Below are 8,048 nucleotides of genomic sequence, written 5' to 3' on the forward strand. Positions count from 1 at the left end.
ACCAAGTACTACAGCCCTTTCATGCAAATGAAGGACTGTGTTTTCACCAATCACAGGTCTTAGGTTGGGCCATCTTCTCTAGCCTGGCTGGAAATTGCTGCAGGGTAAGGATATAGTTCACTGAATACGATGGCAAAAAGTCTGGTGCAAGCTGTCTGCTGAGCCAGACTCCTGCTTCAGCAGCAAGCAGCTGTGGTTCTCATGCAGCTTCCTCAAGGTGTCCATGGGATGTTTAAAACAGATGGTGCTGGTATGAGGTTCATTCCAGCTGGCTGTTGGGCTGACTACCCTTTGCAACTGATAGTCAAAGCAACCAGGGCAACTGGAAAGGTCAACTATCAAGTCAAATTCACCCAGCCCCAACATACCTTAGCTTATTTAAAAGAAAATAAACATTAAAAGGGATGCTTACTATAACAGCTTATTGTTAATATTAGTAGTGTTCTAACAATGCTTAACTTCTGCCACAATGAACGTATAGGGAGAGGCAGGCCCTTACCATCTGTTTAATGGGAAAGTCAGTAAGTGGAAGCATTTTGGAAAAGTAAGGGAAACTCTCAAGAGTAGAAAAGAGAGATAGCAACAGTTATTGAGACTCAAACACCCTAAATAAACATGGTTCCCTTACTTAAATACTTTCCTGTCTAATTAGCGACACATAGGTCAATGCTCTGCTTGAATTGTCATAGTATTGAGATAGTGTCAGAAAAGTTGATGCATGTAAGTTAGAAGGCAAGAATGCCATCAAGCCTCTTTTCTGGAGCTGAGAAAAATACTGAGCAGTTATTATTTCCCTCACATCCTTCTCTCAGTATGCCTTTCTCTGTGTGTGTCTCTCTCTATGTCTGTCTCTGTCTCTTTCTCTGCCTCTCTCTCCACACACACACACATGCACACACTTGATGGATTGCCTTTCAGCTAATATTATTACATAAGCATTGTCCTCTACAATGAAACAAACAGCACTCACAGGATGTATGTCTTGTTATCTTCCTGACAGGCTTCAAAATAAATGTATTCCATAGAAAAACTTCTCCAGTATTTCTAGATAAAAATTATGATAATCTTCATACTTATACATCCTTAAACTTAGATTACTTAAAGATAAAATGTACTATACTCTTTAAATTAAATGCAGTCTTGATTGAATGATTAAAAGTCCCAAGGTAGCTGGGTGCCAGTGGCTCAAGTCTGTAATCCTAGCTACCGAGGATCGTGGTTCAAAGCCAGCCTGGGCAGGAGAGTCTGTGAAACTCTTATCTCCATTAAACCACCAGGCAACTGGAAGTGGTGCTGTAGCTCAAGTGGTAGAGTGCTAGCCTTGAGTTAAAGAACTGAGGAACAGTGCGCAGGCCCAGAGTTTAAGCCAGAAAGAAAGAAAGGAAGAAAGGAAGAAAGAAAGAAAGAAAGAAAGAAAGAAAGAAAGAAAGAAAGAAAGAAAGAAAGAAAGAAAGAAAGAAAGAAAGAAAGAAAGAAAGAAAGAAAGTCATAAAGTTGCAGAGCTTCTGCAGGGCAAATGACATAGCTAGCAAGATCAATAGAAAGCCCACGGATTGGGAGAAGATCTTTACTAGCCATACAATGGACAAGGGTCTCATATCTAAAATATACTTGGAACTCAAAAAATTAAACCCCCCAACAACAAATCTTCAAAGAAACAACTGCCCAATAAACAAGTGGGCAAAAGACTTAAAGAGAAACTTCTCTGAAGAAGAAAGGATGGCCAATAGACACATGAAGAAATGTTCAACATCCCTAGCCATAAAAGAAATGCAAATCAAAACAACATTGAGATACCACCTCACTCAGTTAGAACGGCAAAAATCAAGAACTCTAACAACAACAGATGCTGAAGGGGATATGGACAGAAAGGAACCTTACTTCATTGTTGGTGGGAATGTAAACTTGTTCAACCACTTTGGAAAGCAGTATGGAGGTTCCTCAAAAGACTTCACATAGAACTCCCCTATGACCCAGCAATCCCACTTTTGGGCATTTACCCAAATGTTTACAAACAAGACCTCACTAAAGCTACCAGCACAACTATGTTCATTGCAGCATTATTTACCATAGCTAAGATATGGAACCAACCCAGATGCCCCTCAGTAGATGAATGGATCAAGAAAATGTGGTATATATACACAATGGAATTCTATGCCTCCATCAGAATGACATTGCCTCATTTGTTAGGAAATGGAAAAACTTGGAAAAAATTATATTAAGTGAAGTAAGCCAGGCCCAAAGAAACATAGGTCCCATGGTTTCCCTTATTTGCAATATCTAGTATATGTGTGAGTCAAGCGGAAAAGGTCAGATAATGTGATGTCAGGAAAATGAACCCTTAGATATGTATTTTAATGTTTTTTCTTTCATGCATGTGTTTCTAATGCATTTATAAGACTATCTCTTTGTTGCTTTGTATGTCCCTCCCCCACAGTATAACCCCTGCTTTCACTATATTTGATGTCAGTATAACTTGTGGAGGAGAGGGGGAAAAAACAGTTGTTTACGATACAGGTGGACCTGATGCAACAACGAGAAGTATAAGTTGTCATGTCCAAAACGAGCTTTACAACATCGGTTCCGGGGGGGGGGGGGGAAGGGGGGGAGAAGAAGGGTTGGGATTGGGGGGGAGAGGGGAGGCTGGGAAGAGATGTGAAGGGTAAACCAAAGGAGGAGGCTGCAATGCTTGGTAAAAAATGTATGCATTATCCTGCCCATGTAATTGTAACCCCTCTGTACAGTATGTTCACAAATAAAATTTAAAAAAAAAAGAAAGAAAGGAAGGAAGGAAGAAAGAAAAAGTCCCAAGGTACAAGCCTATAATCCCAATATTTAAGAGGCTAAGGGAGGAGGATTGTGACTTTGAGGCTATTGTGTGCTACATAGCAAGACCTTGTCTCAAAGTAAATATATGCATATATACACATAATTTTTTCTTTGACAGTGCTAGGGTTTGAACTTGGGGCCTTGTACTTGATAGGCAAGCACTCTGCCACTTTAGCCTTTTTTTTTTTGGCTTTGGGGTTTTGTTTTTTAGATAAGGTCTCCTATGTTTGATCACAGATAGGCTGCTACTTACCTATGGCAACCCATTTAGACAGGACCACTATACCTTGCTAATCTGTTAAGACAGCATCTCACTAGCTTTTTGCCCAAGCTGGTCTCCAACTGTGATCCTCCTGCTACCCACCCTGGAATTTACAAGCATGAACCACCACACCTGCCTAAATTAATAATTATTTAAAAATAAATAAAGAAATGAAGAGTCCCATAATCAGAGGTCCAGTCTTTATTCCCTATAGCTAGGAACCCACTAAAAGCAAGAGACTTTCTCACCAAAGAGTAGGAAAAGGAAGACACAGATCTGCCTCCCACCTCCACCTCACATTTTCACATGCTCTCAGCCGTCTTCTAACTGTGCTTCCTTCTTCCACCAGTGTAGACACAGACGGCCCTCATCAGTAGGCAACATTGAATTCGGAACAAAGCTCACACTGATTGAACATAGGCAACCCCCTTGTTTTGTCTATAAAATTTACCCTGTATTTGTGTTCAATGTATACACATTTCAAAGAAGGAAGTATGGAATAGTTGCTTTCATTTGTATCTGCGAGGATAATTAACGTTCATAAGCTTTTTGTCATGTATCTGTCAAATAAAGTATTTTTAGAAGCTTCTCAATAATAGCTCGTTTTTGTCCTCTGAGGAAATATTCAAAAGGATAATCTGATTACTTGGATGGCTAATCAGGCTTAGGATAACACTGTAATTTAAGTGGCCCCATAAAGAATGCTTACTCTCTGGGGGCAAATAAAGGCTTAGTCTCTCAGAGCTTCAGTCTTCTGGCTCCCAGCCCACTCCTCTCCAAGATGACATCTGGCTTGGAGAGGAGGAAGTGAGGCTTAGTGCCTTTCTGGCAGGTGAAGAGTCCTGTGCCTCTGGCTTCAAGGCTTCTGCTGGCCAGGGCTGAGGAGCCACCTGACTGCTGCTGGTCTTAACAAAACTGGCAACTGAAGTAGGTGCCTATGACAATAACTTGTAGTGCAGGCTTTCACTATAAGAAGTATGTGAATGGTGTGGACCTTATTGCAATCATAAAAACAGAAAAATGGCAAAACTACACTGTTTAGATAATACAGGAAATTTGGTATTGGCTGACATCAATAAATTATTGTTCATTTTGGTAGGTATGATAATGGCATTTTCCCTTCATTGGGTGCATTTAAAAATTTACAGCAGGATTACATGTGGTCTATGATGGTCTTGAAAAATATTTATAAAAGATAGGAATGCAGCAGTGGCAGACAGATCATGAGCTGTCCTATGAGTCCTTTCCTTCTGCCAGGCATTCTCAATACTACAGAAAAGCTGCACACAAGTGATTCAGAGGGCCATTGCTAAACCTCTAGATGTGCAGAACCCAGAGCATGTGGCAACCATCAAAATGTCAGCATCCTCCTTTTTCTAGTCCCATGAACCAGCTAGCATGAAGTATATAAATCGCTGTGAGGTTCAACTTGTAGAAAACTTCTAGAGAATTACTAGAAGCAATAAAAATCAATTAAAGGAACTAGTTTCAGGAGGTCAAAAGCAATTCCCAATAAGGGAAAAATACAAAGACACACACCCTGCATGATTGAGATGAAGACCCTGTTCTACATACAGCCTTCTTGCCAATTGCCCTACTACTCTCCTTCCTTCCTTCCTTTCTCCCTTCCTTCCTTATAAAGCCATTGTGTGTACCTGAGTTCCCCAGGGCAGTCTTTTTGGGGAAAATGACAACTCTACCTACCTAAATCTTATTTCATTCTCATCAACTTTCATTTTCCTTCTTTCAGGAGCAAGCAGGAAGACTTGGGCCCAGTAACAGGGAACTTACAATTTGTATTTTACAAGATCAAATGTCTCTTGACCTTGGACCAATGCCCATCTCACCATTCCCTTGTCATCTTTGAGTGTTATCAGTTTCCCAGCCTGAACTAATTTAAGCCCAGAAAATATTGTCTAGTAATTTTAATTTATATTTAGAAGATTTTAATTAGGTTAAGTTACACTCATATATTTATTACCCAGCAAATATCTGGAAACATTTTCATAGTAATTTTTGTCTTCTAAAGTAGATTTGATTTTTAGAAATCAGCAAAAGCCATCCATAACTACTTGATGAATAAGCAGGGAATCATAAACATGGAAAACTGACTCCATATTTAATTCCCAAATCTTAAAGTGATCTAGGTCTGATTTTCTCCAGGGTGTCTCTTTGAAAGGTTTTGCTTGACAAGAAGATGCCAGCATCCCCTGTTAATGTCAGCTCATTAAGTTCAGTGAGCAAATTCTCACATTTGACAACATTACATTCCTTTCAATGGCATTAACAATGTCAATGATGACAGGTATAGTGTATTTTTCACCAACTATGTGCCAGATTTTCCAGAGAAGTGCCCCTTGCTACACAAAATGAATATAAAATCCCAGCCAGTTGTAAAAACACAGCCCAAGGCTGACTTCAACAAGTACCAAGATTCATTGATGTCTCTGTTTTCTCTTTTAAGTGAATGTGGGTTTTTTATTCTGATCCACATAATCATACTAGTTGATACTTACTGAGTACTGAAAACAGATGCAGGTTTAAGCTTTTTACATTTATAACTTTTTTATCCATTACAGCATTCCTGTGAAGCCGATGCTATTTTTACCTCTACTCTGCAAGTGAGAAAACTGAGGTACAAAGGGAAAAAGGTATAAATAATTTACCTGAAGTTGCACAGCCAGCAAGAACTGGAGCCAGGACTTAGACCCAAATAGCCTGGCTCCACAGAAAGACAAACATGTACAAACATGTTCATCCTCTTTTAAAGTTTTACCAAGATGAGAGGTGATTCCTTTCTCTTGGATATACAGTACTTGATTATAAAAACTAAAAAGAGGGGGAGTTGGAAAAGTGGCTCAGTGGTAGAGCGCTTGCCTTGTATGCCTGAGGCCCTGGGTTCGATTCCTCAGCACCACATAAGAAAATAGCCGGAAGTGGCGCTAAGTGTAGAGAGCTGCGTGCAGCCGCACCTGGAAGATGGCGCCAGCTTCCACCCTCCGCCTTCCCGATGGCGAGTGCTCTCTGTGGTAAACAACTCCTTATATGGCTAAGGCATAGAATCTGGCTTGCTTCCGTGCACCTGGACCTAATAGGTGGTTCCCACGTGGCATATCAGGGTTGGCTACCCAGCGGGTACTTAAGGCTGTGGGGAATTCTCCCCAGGGTTGGGGTCAGAAGATTGCTCAAAGGTCCTGAATAAACTGCAGAGAGAAGAGTTCGGTGTCGCATCTTCCTTGCTGGTCGAGGCGGTCGCAACAGCTAAGTGGTAGAGTGCTAGCCTTGAGCTGAAGAGCTGAAGGACAGTGCCCAGGCCCAGAGTTCAGGCCCCACGACTGGACCAAAAAAAAAAAAACCTAAAAAGAGGGGCTGGGAACATGGCCTAGTGGTAGAATGCTTGCCTGGCATGCATCAAGCCCTAGGTTCAATTCCTCAGTACCACATAAACAGAAAAAGCCAGAAGTAGTGCTGGGGCTTAAGTAATAGAGTGCTAGCCTTGATCAAAAGGAGCTCAGGGACAGTGCTCAGGCCCTGAATTCAAGCCCCAGAACTGGCAAAAATAAATAAATAAATAAAACGGAAAAAGAAATTTAAGTAAGGGATTGAGACCATCTCAAAAAACACTTAAAGGGTCATTCTATTGTCTCCACTGGCCTTAACCAATGGAGAACCTACAAGATGTAGACTTCTCAGACCTCCCTGACTCAAGTGTTTAACACACATCCTCCCTACTCAAACACATCCAACATACATACATGTTCACATCCACACACTCATACACACACAGCTGAGGTCAGTTGGATCTAGGAGCAAATATAATCATGTTCAAGATAATTATTAAGAGGACACTAAACAAACAAATGATGCATGCATTCCAATTATAAACTCTTTTAGATTTTCTTTTTTTAATATTTTGGGTTTTTAAATTTTTATTCATTTATTTTTTTGTGGAGTGGTGGAGAAAAAAAAGACCCTATGCTTGGGACTGTGCCGCTGTCGCCTCCTCCTCCTCCTTCTTCTTTCCTCTTCCTCCTTCTCTTCCTCCTCCTCTTCTCCTTCTCCTCTTTCTCCTCCTCCTCCTCCTCCTTTGCAATAGGGCTATTTTCTACTATAAGTTAGTTTGATAGCCTTTATGACATTCTTGACAGTTCTTTATATCTAAATGTATGTTATTTTGCATGATGTCTGTGTCTGAACTCTTTTATTTATCTAATACATGTGACATACAGGTAATATATTAAAAGACATATATCATAATTGGTGGAGCAAGGCGCCAGTGGCTCACACCTATAATCCTAGCTACTTAGGAGGCTGAGATCTGAGGATCACAGTTCAAAGCCCGCCTTAGCAGGAAAGTCCATGAGACTTTTCAATAAACCACTAGAAAACCAGAAGTGGCACTGTGGCTCAAGCAGTGAGCATTTGCCTTGAGCTGAAGAGATGAGGGACAGCACCCAAGCCCAGAGTTCAAGCCCCACAAACAACAACAAAAAAAAAGTTGGTGGAAGCTTTAATCAATTCAAAAATAACTCAAAACAGAATATAAACAATGGATAGAACTTATTTTTGATCAAGCTGCTACTCTTCTTCTTTTAATTGGAGAATTAAGACCATTAATATTTAGAATTATTACAGAGATATGTATCATGTTTCCTGATATTATCTTGATTTCCTGTATTTGGTCTCTTATCACAACTTTTAGCATTGAGAGCTGATAAGGGTAGGAAAATTGTCCCTTCAAGGCACATATTCTGAAGGCTTGGTATTTAGCCTGTGGCACTACTAGGGTGTGGTAGAACATTTAAGAAGTGGGTCCTGAAATCAAAACAACATTGAGATACCACCTCACCCCAGTTAGAATAGCTATAATCAAGAACTCTAATAACAACAGATGCTGGAGGGGATGTGGACAGAAGGGAACATTACTGCATTGTTGGTGGGAATGTAAACTTGTTCA

The sequence above is a fragment of the Dipodomys ordii genome, unplaced genomic scaffold (genome assembly GCF_000151885.1).
Source record: "Dipodomys ordii isolate 6190 unplaced genomic scaffold, Dord_2.0 Scaffold61, whole genome shotgun sequence".
NCBI lineage: Eukaryota > Metazoa > Chordata > Mammalia > Rodentia > Heteromyidae > Dipodomys > Dipodomys ordii.